Source organism: Nomascus leucogenys, chromosome 16 (assembly GCF_006542625.1).
Source record: "Nomascus leucogenys isolate Asia chromosome 16, Asia_NLE_v1, whole genome shotgun sequence".
In the NCBI taxonomy this organism is placed as follows: Eukaryota; Metazoa; Chordata; class Mammalia; order Primates; family Hylobatidae; genus Nomascus; species Nomascus leucogenys.
Window position 1 is genome coordinate 17,888,592 of NC_044396.1, and position 18,145 is coordinate 17,906,736.

The window sequence follows — 18,145 nt, forward strand, 5'->3', positions numbered from 1 at the left end:
TAGTTATTTTAAAATAGTATGAAGCAGGTTATTTGAAACACTTCTTTTTAAATAGTTTGTTATAAGATTCTTTGTTCCTCATAAGAAAAGCAGAAGAAACATACTGGAAGTCAGGAAGACCAGAAGTTGGTCTCAGCCCAGCCACTCTGTCTCTGACCTTGAGTGAATCAGTTGGCCTCTCTTCATACACAGAGGTCCATCTTCCACCAGGCCAGTGAAACAAAGTCTAAAGAGTCAGTGTCTCCCGTGTGAATTTCACCTTCTGATCAGGGATAGCTGCTCAGTAATCTATTTTAAAGAGTCCTGGGGAAGATGTTTCCTTTCCATGCATACAGTACTGAAAACATTGCCTATGATACTTAACAGTAAAACATTGCCTATGATACTTAACAGTATACACTTCATAAATAAATATATAATAATGATTATATAAAGTGTACAAATTAAAAAGTGATTACATTAGTAAATGTTATAATGTGGTTTTATCTAATATTTCTAAACTTTAACCCTAAATAGACTTGTTATTTATAATAACTATGATGATTAAAAGTCTGGCTTTCATATATGTAGAAAAACCACCCAAATAATGAAAAATAATAATACCCAATATTTATTGAATCTTTAACATGGATCAAGTACTGTACTAAATGTTTTATGTGTATCAACTCATTTATTTCTCTTAATAAACTTTTGAAACACCTACAATTATTTACCCCATTTTTCAGATAAGAAAACTGAAATACACAGAGATTTAAGTAATTTGGACAAAGTCATATGACTAGTAAGTGAATGATCCAAGAAAAAAAATGTTTGTTATTCTAAGAACGTATAGTAATGAGCTATTCCCACTGGGTAATAACTCTATTTATTTTATTTATTTATGCTTTTGAGATGGAATCTTGCTCTGTTGCCCAGGCTGGAGTGCGGTGGCGCGATCTCAGCTCACTGCAACCTTGGCCTCCTGGGTTCAAGCTATTCTCCTGCATCAGCCTCCCAAGTAGCTGGGATTACGGGCACGTGCCACCACACCCAGGTAATTTTTTGTATTTTTAATAGAGACGGGGTTTCACCTTGTTAGCCAGGATGGTCTCGATCTCCTGACCTCGTGATCTGCCCACCCCGTCCTCCCAAAGTGCTGGGATTACAGGCATGAGCCACCGCGCCTGGCCTCCCACTGGGTAATAACTCTAAATATTTATACTCTTTAAAAGAACCCTCAATTTTAGTGACATTTTAATATGATTTGCCAAACAGCTGATTTGACCATAGGCTGTGTTGGCCAATATGAAGATGTCATCAAAATCACTTAAGCCCAAAAGTTTAAACAGACTGCCCTACAGTACATCTGTGTCCCAGAAAAAAATTTTTTTCTCCATCAAGCTATGTTGGGGACAACAACCTCTTTTACTTTTATAAGGAACCTGGCAAAGAAGCTCCAGTTTTCACATCTAACCATCCAGCAGAGTGCTAGTGGCCCGCTAGTGCTTCCATGAATCACTCGAAGCACTTGTCCTGTGTGGAATCACCCGGGACAAGCTGGATCACAGAGATTTTTCAGTTGAGTGTGTAACTGTACTTCCTTAGTCCTTATTTCATCTTTGAGTCCTCTAACAACATTCAGAATGTAAGGACATCTATCAATTGTCCACAACCTCCTTGAAGCCACCATTAAGATCACTCTCTGAGGCTGGGTGCCCTGGCTCGCGCTTGTAATACCAACATTTTGGGAGGCCAAAGCAGGAAGATAGCTTGAGTCCAGGAGTTAAAGACTATCCTGGGCAACATAGCGAGACTCTGTCTCTACAAAATGTTTTGTTTTGTTTTGAGACAGGGTCAAGCTCTCTCACCAAGGCTGGAGTGCAGTGGCACTATCTTGGCTCACTACAACCCCCACTTCCCAGGTTCAAGGGATTCTCCCGCCTCAGCCTCACAAGTAGCTGGGATTACAGGTGCACACCACCATGCCTGGCATGCCTGGCCCAAAATTTAAACAAACCAACAAACAAAAAACTAACCAGGTGTAGTTCAATGCACCTGTAGTCCCAGCTACTCAAGAGGCTGAGCTAGGAGCATCACTTGAGCCCAGGAGATCGAGGCTGCAGTAAGCTGTGATCGTGCCACTGCGCTCCAGCCTGGGTAACAGAGTAAGGCCCTGTCTCAAAGAAAAGAAAAAAGATCATTCTTTGGCATTATTTAATTTTTTGTTTTATATGTGAGGAAATAGAGGCACAAAAAGATATGCAGTGTCTCCAACCTCATTCAAATTATCCAGTCACTGCATGAAAATGTGCTCAACTTATTATTAATGTGAACTTTGATTATGTTTATAACAGTCCTTCCAAGTTCTAATATCTTAATCATAGACACCAAGAATCAAAAATTCAGTGAGTGGGGACTGAGACAAATAGAGAAACCAAAGGAGCTGGAGCTATTAGCCCAGAAACAAGAAAACTCCTTGGAAACTTAGTGACTTTCTGCAAGACTTACTTTAAAGGTGTTCCTGACCAGCTATTTTTTGTCCATCATCATAGAGATTATAACTAAAATAAATGACTTTAAAGTGCCTTAGAGATTACAGTTGATAAATGGAGGACCTTTTTGAGAAGAAAGAGTAGCTGAAAACAGTTGTTGCGACTAGTGCATTTCCTTCTGAAGAGCTTTTTAAAGCAATTATCTATTCTACATGGATTATAGTTAATTTTATTTTTTCTAAGCCTAGGTTTTGGACTAAATTGGTGGTTCTTATTGTTCACAAGGGCCATAAATCTCTTTGAGAATCTTATGAAACCTACAGATCATCTCAGAAAAATGCATACAGTCACACAGATCCTGAAGCTCTTTAAGAACCTCTGGGTAGGACATCTTAAGATTCCTTCCCACTATGAGATTTTGCAGGGAGCTCTGAGATGCTTGTGAGAAAGGAACCCTCTGTTCTAAATATCACAAGGGTGTGGATATAAGAGAAATAAGAGATTTCCAGTGATCTATGACTTCTGGGATCAGGTTGGAATTCCTAAAATGTCTTTCTTCTTGCTCCGTGTCTCATCTAGACACCTGTTGGCTATAGCTGAAAGGGTGCATGCTGCTTGGGTGGGAAAAGGAAAAAAATACTCTTGTTAAAGCAAATATAGATCTTTACTCTTCCAGCAAACATCTTCCATAGCTCTCTGATGTTCCAATCCTCAAAGCAGGAAACCATGGCCATGGCCATTCCCACACTCCATATGCCCTTCATCAGGAGTCAGCCAGAGCTGCCACACTGAACAAATGCTTTTGCACAAGGGAGAGGCCATTAAGCCCTCCTCAGTCAGCTTACCAAGCATATTAAGGCTGGTCTGGCTGAAGGGGTTCTGAAACTGTGGTTTAGCATGAGCCCAATTTGCCTTAACAATATGAGTACGGAGCAGCAAGTTTAAGGACAGGTAAAACTAGCAGACTTTCTACTTACATTTTATTGTCTCTCTAGTGCTCCCTAAGGTTCCCCAAGCTGGTGTTCCCAAGCACCCACTGTAATCACCACCTTAAAAACATTATTGGTAAACTTTAACTTCTCTATCCTTAAAATATCTCCATCAACCATCATTCATAAATTAGTTCATGTTTGACGTTAGAGAAGCATTTGAGCATTGCAACAGAGAACCTATACTCTGGAATCATACTGAGTAGTTTCAAGTTCCAGAGGTATCACTTACTAGCTGTGTGACTTTGAGAAAATCACTTGGTCTCTGTACTTCAGTGGCTTTATATGTAAAATATCTAAAGTAATTCTCATTTCATAGTTATTATAAAGATTGAGATAAAATTCATAAAGTTTTTAAAAATGTGCCTGGGGCACACAGTGAGTTCTCCCTATGGCAGTGTTGGTTAATATTTTCACACACATTATCTTATTTGATCCATATTACAGTACTTGTGGAGGAGGCAAGATAGTTAACTTTACACATATTGGAAACAAAGATTCATAGAGGTTAAGTGACTGATTCACATACAGAATAAGTTTTGGAGTGGAATGGTGCTCTTTACTTTGACCTTTGGTTCATAAACTTTATTGGATCATAGACCCTTTGAGAATTTTTTTTTAGTCAGGGTCTTGCTGGAATGCAGTAGCATGATCATAGCTCACTGAAGCCTTGAAGTCCTGGGCTCAATCCATCCTCCCGCTTCAGCTCCCCAAGTAACAGGGACTATAGGTATGCACTACCATCACCACCATGCCCAACTAAATTTTTTTTTTTTGGATAGATGAGCTTTCCCAGGCTGGACTGGAACTCCTGGCCTGAAGCGACCTTCCCATGTTGGCCTCCCAAAACGCTGGGGTTGCAGGTGTGAACCACCACATTAGCCCCTTTAGAGAATTTTATAAAAACTGTGAGCCATTTCCTCTCCCCCAACCAAGAAAAAAAAAAAATGCATACCTGCAAACCACTCGAATGTTTGCCTATATTTTTAAGAGCTCAAGAACAAAATGGATCCCATTCATGAATCCTCTTTGGACCTTGCTTCAGAATTCCCTGTTTTTTTTTCAAGAATTTCAGAATCACCCATTCTTTTACAAGAAAATCACTTTTTGTTATGATGTTTCTTTCCCAGATTTCAAAACTGCTGTCTACCAACGATTCTCAGGCACTATGGCAGCTAACACATCTTAAATTGTGGATCTCCTGACTCTCCTGCTTCTACATTTAAATCAATAAGTTTATTCCATTTGTGTTTGAATTATCGGCACCTATTACCTCAGTCTCTGGATTATTTTTCATTCGTTTCCTGGTTGCCTTCTGCTTCTATAAACACAAATGAAAGTAATGAGCCCCAGTTGCATTTCCACTTTAACCCTTCTTTATTTACACCAAAATTAGATAAAGCTGGCTTGACCAAAAATCACAGAAATTCAAGCAACTATTAGCCTTTCTGAGGCTCAATTAGTTCACTTTTTTTTTTTTTTTACTGGAAAGTTAGAGACTATGTTACATGTGAACTCATTTTACCCAAATCTTTTTGTTCTCATAACCACCATCTTGCTTTTCAAAACATCTGTATCAGTCAGTATCACCACTAAGTTTATGTAATTTATATTTGCTGTTTCTTCAGATTTGCATGGGAGTAGACCATGGGGAGAAAAAAATGCATTCACCAGGAATTTGACAAGAAAATCTTACTTATCTTAGTTACTCATGTTAATGAGTCATCTTCTTGGAAGACAGGCAGTTATCTGCATTTGCACAGCTGATGTCAGCTGAATTTTATGCAATTTCAAAGAACAGAAATAGGAAAAGTCTAACTCTGGAGTAATTGGATCTCAATCATAGATGACCATAGTAACAATTTCTTAAAAACAAAAGTACAATTATACACTGAGCCAGAGCAGTTTAAGCTTTGCTTTAAAATCCAGACTTCCTAGGAAGAAAAATGTGGCTTAACAAACTATGGAAATAAATTTGCTATTGACATAGTTTGTCAACTTTTCAGTCTCAGTTAAAACTATCTTCATTTTGGTAACATTATGCTAGAATTCTAAAAACTAGAATAGACAATACCTCCTGATCTATCTATTTCTAAGCTAAAATAATACCAGCATTTCTATGAATTTCTGAGCCATGGAGTGATATATCCACAAGAAATAAAAAGAACATTTTAAACTACTTTAAAATAAGTAAGTCCATTATTAGCTTTATCGTCATGCAAAAAAGAAAACATACATACACCTTTTGAATCAATGCAAGATGTTCTCAAGAAAGAATAGAAAATAATTTAGTCCAAGAACGATGGCTCACACCTGTAATCCTAGTATGTTGGGAGGCCAGGGTGGGAGGATTTCTTAAAGACAGACATTCCAGGCCAGCCTGGGCAACATAGAAAGACCCCATCTCCACAAAAAATTAAAAATTAGCCAGGCATAGTGACACAAACCTGTAGTCCCAGCTACTCAGGACGCTGAGGCAGAAGGACTCCTTGAGCCCAGGACTTCAAGATTACAGTGAGCTATGATTGGTCCACTGCACTCCAGCCTGGGCAACAGAGCAAGACCCTGTCTCAAAAAAAGAAAAAGAAAAAGAAAAGAATTTAACAAGTAAGGAAAACAGTCTCCAAGGGTGCCAAACTACCCTTTTGCTTTGTTTTTTTTCTCCCTGAGTTACTTTGAGAAAGAAAAAGAAGTCTGCACTAAAGGCAGCACATCTGGCATGGAACAACATGTAGTGGAAGGCAGCAAGGAGCCTCATCTGGGAGCAAGGACATTTCCCAGGCACTGCCGCAATGGTGGCTCTGCAACATTCACCAGTCCCTCTAAGGGCTTCTCCAGAGAAGCAGAACAAACAGGAGATATAGATAGATAGACAGATATAGATATAGACATAGACACAGATATAGATATATAGATATAGATAGATATAGACATAGATTAATTGATATATAGATAGATAAAGGTATAGATAGATATATCTATATCTATCTATAGATAAATGCTATATAGATATACATCTCTATATCTATACATCTATATAGACATGTAGATCTAGATAGATAGATATATCTCTATATATCTATAGGTAGATATCTATCTACATACATATACATTTCTATATCTCTGTAGATAGAAATATAGATGTAGATGGATATAAGGATGTATATAGTTATGGAGATATATAGATATAGACACAGACATATACATATAGATTTATTATGAGAATAGCTTCAAGTGATTATGGAGGCCAAGAGGTCCCAGGATCTGCTGTCTGCAAGCTGGAGAACCAGAAAAGCCAGCATTGTAATTCACAAGTCAAAAGGCCTGAGAACCACAGGACTACTTGTGTGAGTCCCAAATCAAGTCCAAAAGTGCAAGAACCAGGAGTGCTGATGTCCAAGAGCAGAAAGTGGAGGTCCCAGTTCAAACAAAAAGAACAAATTTGCCCTTCCTGCCTTTTTTGTTCTATTCAGTCCTTCAACAGATTGGATGGTATCCACCTACATTAGTGAGGGCAATCTTCCTTACTCAGTCTACTGATTCAAATGCTAATTTATTCTGGAAACACCCTCTCAGGCACACCTGAAAATTTGTCTTAACAGCTATCTAGGCATCCCTTAGCCCAGTTAAGTTGACACATAATTATTAGCTATCATGAGTAGCATGTGCCAAGTAATCATTGTTTCATTTCTGAGCAGCTACCAGGAGTCAAGACATTTTCTTAGGTAGAGGGGACATAAAGATACATTCAGCATCTCTCCTACCTCTGTGTTGACATAACAAATAATTACATGCAGCATAATAAGTGCTATAAGATTTTTACCAGCTGCTAGGACAGCTACTGTCCAATACCATAAAGCATATTAAGTCAGGAAGTTGCCCCAAGACCACAGCATTTATGCCAACCAGAACCCTCAGACGGGGGCTACCTCAGCCTGCATCTCCAAACTGGATTGCATGTGTGGTCTTTAAGAGTCTTTGAGGATATGAATCTAAGCCTCAGGTCCAAGAGGCCAGTGGCATTCTAAAGCCAGAAACCTTCCTCTGTTAGACACAGAGGACCCTGCAATTGAATCCAACACCACCCTTATAACCCTGTGAAAGAGTAATTGTGGTTTAAATTTACATAGCACATGGTATTTTTCAAAAGACTTTTATAAATTTTGAGTCTTACGCCTTTTGTGATGTTTAGGGGAAAGACATTATAACTCTTTGCATTATATACTTATTACCTGAAATATATCATATATTATATAACAGCTTTATATATCTTATAATTACTTAACAGACTATGTATTAACATATCCCAAATATATGAAGCACACATTTATCATATGTGAACAATAATGTGTTATTCATTCATGACGTATGCTTGCATTTTGATTGTTTAATATCTACCTATCCCATTAGAATTAAACTCTCAGAAGTCTTCTCTGTTTTTTCCATTGTTATATGCCCATGTTAGAGCGGAGCAAAGCACACAGTGGGCATTCAGTATCTATTGTTTGAATGAAAGTTTAATGAATTTTACATTTGAGAAAACAAGAGTTAAGTGGCCCACCCATAGTAAACCAGCTATTTAAAAGTACATGGAAGAGACAAGAGAGAACAAAAGTCTCCTGGCTCTTTGAGTTTCTACCAGGTTTCTCCCACCATCATAGAAACTTAATGAGGAAATGGCAAGGAGGATGGTTTTTCCTTCCTTCCCCCTGTCTGCCCACACTGTCTTCTCTCTGTTATACCCAACCTCTCACAACCACTGGATCCATCAATCACAAAGGCTTATGGATACCATCTTGGAAAACAGCACCAATGAAGGGCTTGGTTTAACAGTCTGATCCTTTCAGGCTTGTGACTCACCATGTTGCCTCCCTTTCCTTCACTATAATGAGCTGGTACAATATGCCTTTGGTTAAATCCTATCCTTTTTTTTTTTTTTAAGGTTTCCATTTAACTTTGGATCACTCTGGTAAAAATATCAGAAGTGGAGCCATACAAAAATATTTAACACCCTCTGCAGTAGCACTGGTGTTGTTTTAATAAAAGAATTTCCATTTTTCAGACTACACAGAACAGTTACAGTGTTTTGTAAAATATGGGCTATGGGATGAAAGCAGGTGCCAACATCAACTGTGATAACTGTGTACAGAATTATTCAAGGCTTTACTGGAGCATAAGAAAAATAAAGAAGATTTTCCTTCCCCAAAATATTGTCTCCATGGTCCCTGCTATGGTGCTTGAAATGCTCATATTAATAAAGCCTTGGATTTAGGCATTGAAAACACTGTTAAAACATCATTGGTCTTTGGTGAGGACATCATAAAATAGCATCATAAGCCAAAGAACCCTTGGGTCAAATTAAAATATTAGAAAAGTTAACAAGTCATCTGACAGTACTGTCAAAGAATGAGATACAAAACAGGGAAGTTTAGGAGGAACAATTACAAATGATTCATTTTTTTCTCTATTATCAGTCCCACTTCCTTTCATCAAATTTTATCTTGATTATTAATTAGTTCCCCAGCTCTAATCTCTTCAAATTTCCAAACTTCCGATTTATCCTTTGGCTGCCAACAGAGTGATAAATGTAAGTATAAATCTGATTGTATCATTCTCATATTTAAAATTCATATGCAGTTCCCCATTTCTAAAACTGAAATCCAAACTCCTTAGCATAAACAAAATGGCCTGCTTCTTGACTGCTTTTCAAGATACATCTTCTCCTACTCTTTCATGAGTACCAAGATACTTTTGTTAATCATTTCCAAGTGAGACAGGAGTGGCCTTCCACTACACCTTGTTAGGCCTTTCAGGGTTTTTTTTTACAGCTCAGTTGACAATATTAACAATTAAAAGTTTGCGATCCCTTACAAAATTCCAGGCTCTGTTCTAAGTTATTTAAATATCTCATTTAACACTCCCATATGTACATCTTTGTAATATAATCTTTTTTTTTTTTTTTGCATGAGGAAAATGAAGCTTGCAGTGGTTAAGTAACTTGTCCAAGTTGGTGGTAAGTGGCAGAAGTAAACCTCAAACTCAGGTCTGTTTGGGTTAAAAGCACAAGCTAACAACCATGACATCATGATTACTAAACACATACAAATATGTCAAATATATCAACTCAACAGCTAATGTTAGGTTCTGGAACGGAAACACAATTCAAACAGTGCCCTTGTAGTTCTCAAAATTTGATTAAAAGGAGGTATTTTTGGAAATGTGACTTGCATGACATAAGGGATAACATGTTTTTATACGTTACTGTATATCAAGTAATGAGCCCATTAATTGTTCATTATTGATAATAAATATTTGTGGAGTGAACAAGTGGAAGACCAATTGCTAGAAAAATTTGTGGTTTACTCTTTATTCTTAAAATAGACTATGTTCAGAAACACTGGCAGAGCACTAATACCTAAATAATATATTAGATCATTTTAGAATTGCTAATACAGAATTATGCCGTGAGATGTCATGGCCTATTGAAGGACACCCTGGGAGCTACTAAAGATACTCCATTACCTTGCACTGTGCTTTTCTTTTTTAGAACCCTTGGGGAAAGTGGCTCTCTGGAATTAATTTGCTTTGCCTGAGAAACTGCTATGCCTTAATTTTGAGCCAGCATTTTGAACCATGACACTATTATTTTTTTTTCCCTCTCATGTTGTCTACTGTATGCCTTAGAGTCAAATTTCTGATTTACCCTAAGCAAAAATATTGATGTTCAGGGTACATCATTTAGCCTAAATCTTAACTCATTTTATAACTCTACCTTTTTTTTCCATTTGTCTAATTATTCTCAACTGCATTCATGTTATATAGTGTGTTGTTTATTCATTATTTAACAAATCCATAAGCCTGAAGTGTCCTCATAGGATTAATTATGTTGTTCATTCATTCAATGATCTACATAACTGTAGATCACATATTCTGAGCCAGGAGCTTTTCTAGGCACTGAGAATAATACAGAAGTGAACGAAAAAAACTAAATAATAAAATGCCTGTGAGGTTTATATTCTAGTCGAAGAGGTAGACAACAAATCAAGTAAATAATTAAAATACAGAGCATAATAATAGGTAGTAATAATTGCAAAGGAGAAATAATAGGTAGTAATAATTGCAAAGGAGAAAAATTATCCTAAAATAGGAGCTAGGAAGTTTTAGGAGCGGAGTGGTGAAGAGCAGCAATGTTATAAAGGGAAGGACTCATCAGGAAAGTAAGATTTGATTAAAGACTTGAAGCAGGTGAGACAGTGATCCACGAGGATATCTGGTAAATGGAAATTCAGAGAGCTAATGGGGTCCAGAGTATTCAGAGCCTTGAAGATTATTTTAAGAATGTTGACTTCTACTCTGAGGGAGATGAAAAGGCACTGGAAATTTTTGAGTAGAAAGCTGATGTGATCTAACTTACGTTTTCACAGAATCACGCTGGCTTCTCTATTGAGAACAGACTTTAGGACATAATGGTGCAAGCAAGGTGACCTGTTAAGAGATAATTTTATAATCCAGGCAAAAGATGATTGTGTCTTAGACCAGGAAGATAGCAGTGAATGTGAAGTCGTCAAATTCTGGATATATATTTTAAGATAAAGGCTACATTATTAGCCAATGAATTGAATGCTGGTTGTCAGATACAAAGAGTAGTCAAGAATGATGCCAATGATTTTAGGTGTACACAAGTGGAAAAAATGGAGTTGCCACTAGCTAAGGTGGGGAATACTGTGAACAGAGCAGATTGTAGAGGGGTTAGGGATAGCATGAGTTCAATTTTAGTCATATTAAGCATAACCCTTTTATATGTATCCAAGTGGGGATGTCAAATACACAATTGAATATATTTCAGAGAGGTCCAAGATGGACAGATATGTGGCACATGTAGAAAGAGAGAGGTCCATGGACTTCCCTGGGGGCTCTCCATGTTTAAGCTTTAGGAGAAGATGAGGAAGAACTAGCAAAGACCGATACTGAGGAGAGCAGCCAGAAAAGTAGAAGCAAAACAAAGAAAGTGTCTTCCTTCAGCACCTAGAACAGCCTAGGCAATGGTTAAGTCCTAAAAAAAGCACTTGCTAAATGATTGAGTAAACGAATGTGCAATTGATGTCAAAAAAGATGGGAATTGAAAAAGACCATATAATTTAGTAAAATGAAGATTTATTGTTATCTTTGATAAGTGTACTTTCAGTGAAGGCACAGAAGCAAAATCCTGACTGAAGAAGAGATAAGGGGATACGTGTATTTGGAGACAGTGAGTATAGGTAACTCTTTTGAGGACATGAAACAGGAGGGCATGAATAAAAAGGAAGACATAAATAGCTGGAAGGAAAAGAGACTGTGGTTTTAAGATACAAGAAATAAGAGCGAGTTTGATCTATTTGAGAAAGAAAAATCTGTGAGGCAAGAAGGGTTGGAATCTAGTGTGCTTGCGTAGGTGTTGGCTTTTGCTAGGAGCAGAGACAGATCAAACAGAGTAACCCAGGAGAAAAGTCACTTGGAACTGATGCAGATGGGAGGATGATGCAGCATTGAGAGCTAGTGGAAGTTTTCTTCTGTCTGCCTCTATTTTCTCAGTAAAATACAATGGAAAACCGTGAGTAGCAAGCAATGATGTGCAAGAAAGTCTGGGAGGTTTGAGAAAAGTGAAGATATGAAAGAGGTGGTGTAGAGACAGAGAGAATGACTGGGCCAGGGAAATACAGTATACTTGCTGAGTAGCATTATGAGTTCACTTGAGACTGGGCATGATGGCTTATGCCTGTAATCGCAGCATTTTGGGATGCCAAGGCTGCAGATCGCTTGAATCCAGGAATTTGAGACTAACCTGTGCAACATGGCAAAACCCCATATCTACAAAAAATACAAAAATTAGCCACATGTGGTGGCCTGTAGTTGGGAGGCTGAGGTGGGAGGATTGCTTGAACCCGGGGAATCAAGGCTGCAGTGCACAGCAATGGCGCCACTGCACTCCAGTCTGAGCAATGGAGAGAGACTCTGCCAAAAAAAAAAAAAAAAAGAAAGAAAAGAGAAAGAAGAAAGAAGGAAGGAAGGAAAGAAAGAAAAAAGAAAGAAAGAAAGAAAGAGAAAGAGAAAGAAAGAAAGAAAGAAAGAAAGAAAGAAAAAGAAAGAAAGAAAGAGATAGAAAGAGAGAGAGGGAGGGAGGAAGGAAGGAAGGAAGGAAAGAAAAAGTTGAAGGATAAAAGACAACAAACTGGGTAGAGTGTACACTGCTTGGGTGACAGGTGCACTAAAATCTCAGAATTCACTACAAAACAACTTATTCATGTAACCAAAAACTCCCTGTACCCCCAAAAATATTGAAATTTTTAAAATTATAATTACAAAAAAAGAAAAAGAAGAGTTCACTTGATCTTAGTGACCACATATGTGAGGTGTGTGTTTTCCTCCAGCGTAATTTCACCTTGCAGGCCTAGATGCAGAGGACTCATGGGTTGCATTCAACCTGGTTTAGGAAGTCACCAAGAGAGGTGAGAGACTGAAAAGATATTATAGTAAAATAAGTGGATTGAAGGTCCCAGTCAAAAAGTTGTTGGCGTATCAAAGACTCTATCTTTCCTGCATCTTTGAAAGTCATCTTAAATAAATCTTTTTTTATAAGTGGGCATAGCATATAAAATTAATTAAACTAATATTCATCGTACAGGACTCCTGACTAGAGTAGGAGTCTCTCGTATGCTCTTTCATCAACCTTTGTATTTTGTTTAAATCAAATTTGTCATGTTTTGTTTGCTGAGATGTCTACTCCATTAGATTTTGGGATACTTGAAGGAGCAAGCAATTTTCAACTTTTCTTTATATCATTAGAGCTAACACAATGCAAGGACATGGTTTGCTTACTTAACATTCATACACTTGTACTTATGGATGACTGAATAAAAAATGTATCTTTGCATACAGCCCAGTGGTAACAATGATGGCTCAACTGGGTACAAAACCACTTTTACTACTTACTGCTTGTATTTGACAACTTAACCTCATTGTGTCCCAATGGATACAGTAGGAAAATGGCAATAGTATTGCTACTAATAATAGGGCTGTTGTAAAGATAAAATAAGTTTAATATATGCAAACTCCTTAGAAAAGCTAGCAGCTGGTAAATGCTCGATGAATGTTAACTGTACAATTGGTATATCCTTCCCCTCCTCTCTCCTATTCAACCTTTGAAGACTTCCTTAATCACCCAGTATCCATGTAGAACTTGGTTTATATCAATAGATCACTATTTACCCACTCTGAATGGTTTTAGAGTAATGTGGGGGAAGGGGTCTCACTAAACTGCAAGACTCCTTTGAAGCATGGATTGTGCTTTATTCAATATTTAATTCCCTGGGCCTGGGACAGTTCTTGGCATGCAGAATGTACTCAATATATGTTTTTTGAATTGAATTGAACAGGACTTGGTACAGTGCTATATTGGTTGATAAACTCGGTTCCTCAGAGGAAGTAAGGAAGGTCCTGGGTGTCTCAAGATGGGGAAAATCCTATAAAAAATCTACATTAAGAGAGGTAGAAAGGTAAGAAATGTAAAGTGTTCCTATTTCACAACTTGCCTTGGCATGGAGTGGGAACTTTTCCTCCATCCCCTTGGTAATGTCTCTGCTTTTTAAACCTGGCCATTTATAACAGAATTTTTCCTACCCGACAAGTTGAATCAAAATAAATATCCACCTGGAATTAAGGGGAGATATTAGAATGATTTACCAATAACATGTCAAAATTCCACCTAAAGGGTGTTTGAGGGTAAATAAAATTGACAGAGTAAGAAACATCTTAACTCTCCACGTCTTTTTCTTTCTCCCTATTGTTGTCTTTCTTTTCCTCAAAACACCAAAATTCCAAGTACAATACCACGTACTACCCACTTCTTTTGACAAAGTCAGTTTGGTACAAGTATACCTCCCAAAAACACTCCCTAGACTCCAAATCTGAGGAACTACCCTTGAACGAAGATACTTAAAAAATCAGTAATCTTAATCGCCACATTAATAAAAGCAAGACTTATTTAAAAAAAAAGAAAAAGAAAAAAGGAACTGTAGCACTTAAAGGTAACTATTCAAGATGGAGTAAGATGTGAATGCCTGAAACAGTTTCCACTAACCATGCACGTGAACAATCTAAGGGAAGTCTTTGGTTCACCAGGAAACAAAAACAATAGCTGCCACCAGCAATTGTCCTACCCAAGTTACACTCATGATGCCAGAACTTAGTGCAAATCTCCCCTGAAGGTTTATAGTGACAGGGGTGCTTTTACTTAGAGTAAATATTGGATTTGCTGCTGTTCTCAGGGGCAAAATACTAAATGTACATAAATAAATGTCCTCACTTTATCCATTAAGGAAGATTTCTCACATAGTCAAAGTAAGATGAAAGCCAGTCTCCACTGTGAATATTACAAGACATCTGAGATTTATCAAGTGGTATGTGGGTGACATTATTCTCTGGGAGAGAAAAAAAGCCCTGATTAATAGCATTTGCTGAATTCCTTGGTATAAATACCCCCACTATGGCCATGCATCTAATAAGATGTTACTAAATGCAAAGATGCAAGCCAGTACCAGCCAATGCCAGCATATCACTGGTGTTACCTGTAAACTAATTAATTGCCCCCCTCCCCAGAATTAGAGCTGAAGTGGTTATCAGTCTAAACACCCTGCCCCCCAACCAACTGCAAAAGAAGAGATATAAATAACGAAGCATCCAATTCCCTCATCTCTAAGTTATCTTTGGGACAGAGCAGGTCCTTGACATAGGGTGAGTTTGCAAGTTTGAGAAGTTCATGGAATGCCCCATCAGAAAGGAAAATACTTGATGCTGGCTGCTGTCATTTCATTGCACATTCAGCCATACACTGACACTAGCTGTAGCAGTGAAAAAAGTAGCTGAGGAGTAGGTGCTGGTTCTATCTTGGTTTCTCATGCCTCCTCGTTCCCATTGACCACACTGTTAAATCCAGAGCTGTCACCCCACTGGTCTATCATTGGAAGAAGGTGGGGGTGTTTAAAGAGACCAGCAAAATAATATTATTCCACCTCTTCACAGTTCTGCCCATACTTGGGGTTATATAAAATTGGCCAATAGGAATAAGGAGAATTTAAATAATGAGATCTTTACAGATCATATATATTCTCAAGGAGTATATTTTCTTTTTCAACATAATTTTCCTGCCACAACTAAGCATCAGTCTGCTTTTGAAGGTATGCCATCAACACTTGCCACTCCGTGGTTTCCTGGGCAAAGATTAACTAATATTGTCTCAATTGTGACAAACTTTCTATTTGTGGCTGTAGACAGATGGACCCAGTTCTGTGTGTGCCTCCATTGCAACCATTCTGCTCTGAAATTCTTTTAATTGTGGGGAAAAAAAAACCTGAGCAGGGCTAGTCCAAGGATCTATATTTCCAGTTTACTTACACTCTATAAATAAATTCTCTCATATATCATCAGGCATCCCTTTGGAATTTAAGAAATCAAGTATCTTCTCATTCTTTCATTTTCCTAAGTCTGGGTAAATCTATGGGGAAAAAATCTGCTCCTATTAACATCCCATGCCCTAATGAACAGCACAGCATGTGGCAAGCCCCAAGGTCAGGCTGTTAAATTTGTTCAGAAAATGAAGTTGATTTTCAGAGTTGCAGAGCATAAGGGATAGTGCAGCATATCCTGACTTCACAAGATAACTGTTCATGTGTGTGTAGTCATTTCTTTGAAATTACTTTAGTTCCAGTGAAAAATATCCAGAGAGAACAGGGGAGGTGAAGATCCTCTTTCCATTCTTAAGATAGCTATAGCATAAGCATCCAAACAAATAGTTTTTTGTATCTTTGCCACAATTCTCTCAGCCTCTATTTTAGCCCCTTTCATTGTAATTTACAAATTTTTTTTGTCAGCTTACACATTTTTACTTTTCTTTCACTAAAATGCACACCCCATGAGGCAGTGATCATATCTGTCTCCAGATCGTTTTATCCCCAGTGCCCAGCACCAGGCCTGGCACACACTAGGTGCCCAGTAAATATGTTGGTACTCGTGTATTTCATCTTTGGAGGCAGGGTATCTGCTTAGTGCCTCAGTCCCTCTTTACTACTTGTCCTACATCAGGGCATTACCTCTCTAAATGACTGACAATGATGTGTGAGACAGATGGGTGAAAAATACAGATTTAGAACTAGATCCTCCAACTCCAACAAGGGGACAGACCCTGCTGCAGGATCTGACAGGGAATTCCACTATCCCCTCAAGCAGTCACCATTGGGGAGCTTCATCACAGGGTGGCGAATGACAGCCCACTCTCAGAAACACCTGAAGAATAAGACAGTGAAGAGATCCAAGCAAGCAAGAAATGTCAGGTAAGTCTGGGAAAATGAGCAGGTAGTTCACGAGATTCTAACTCGGACACAGGGGTAAGGTCGGGATCCACGGGTTCAAACTATGGAGTATGTCAAGCCTCGGGAGTGGGAAAGAAAGCCAATGATTGTAATTAATGGACCAAGTCAGAGCCAGAATGAGAACCAGGGAGATGATGCTGATCTCAAGAGCATGTATCTATGGCTCTTTAAATCCCTTATTTGCAAGGCCAAAGCTGATCCTGAATCCGGAGTGGGGCTTGACTTACATTTGGAAGTTGAGTGGCCCCAGCAGCAAAGTGTAAAGCACAGTAGCTAATTACAACACAAAATACCTATTCAACATTCCAAATAGCCAACTGTACTGAAAAATAAGGAAGGCATACACACACATACACACACACACACACACACTCACACACACCACACATTTCCCTCCAGGATATTAAATCTACTTTCTCACATCAGCTTGACCCTACTCCTCAGAGAGAAATAAGTCTACTTTGATTACAGAAAGAATATAAAGACCATATGAAAGCTCAGACAATAGAAGGTAGAAGGTATGTGGATGCAAGGACCTCAGTCCCCTGATTATCTGATTCAGTGCTCTTTTCAAAAGACATTACAAAAGGCTGTTTGCCTTTTGTAATGTGGAAGTTTATACCAGTATTGTGGTATCAATTTAATCTATCATTAGACAGCTGTGCCTGCAAGCATTGCAGCCTGGATTTGAAGAGATGATCCCAAGAGGAAAAGGTCTCAAGAGGGTGCAGTGATAACAACACTTATAAATTGGCTTCCACTGAATTTGATTCTTATTGTTCTGTTTTTCTTCAGAGGGAAAAAATGAAAATTAACAAATTTTAGTAAGGGAACTAAGAGCACAGGAGACTGAGATCGGTTTCTTCATGACTCACCTTCACTAAGTACACATCACATGTTAAATTGAAACCAAACAAAACCAGATTCTCTGTTGAGGACAATCTCTAGTCTCCTGTGTGGAAACCCAAGGCCACAAGAAGTGATAAAGGCCAGAGGTCATCAAAGTAGTGCCCCTGCCCCCAACCAAGCATACTCTCTCTGGACTCACTCTACTCCTGCTGACTGGTGAAAGTCACTGACTTGGAGGTTGGTCTTACAGTGGTGCTTCTGGAACAGAAAAGAGAAGTGTTGTTGGCCACCAGAAAAAATACGCCCATCCTCTAACAACTCCCTTTAGGAGACAATGTACTCTTCTCTCAAGCTCTCCTCTGAACTTTTCTGGGTCTCAGAGTCCCCATTTCTTGGACACATATCCAATCCCAGTATGCTTTGCAGGATGGAA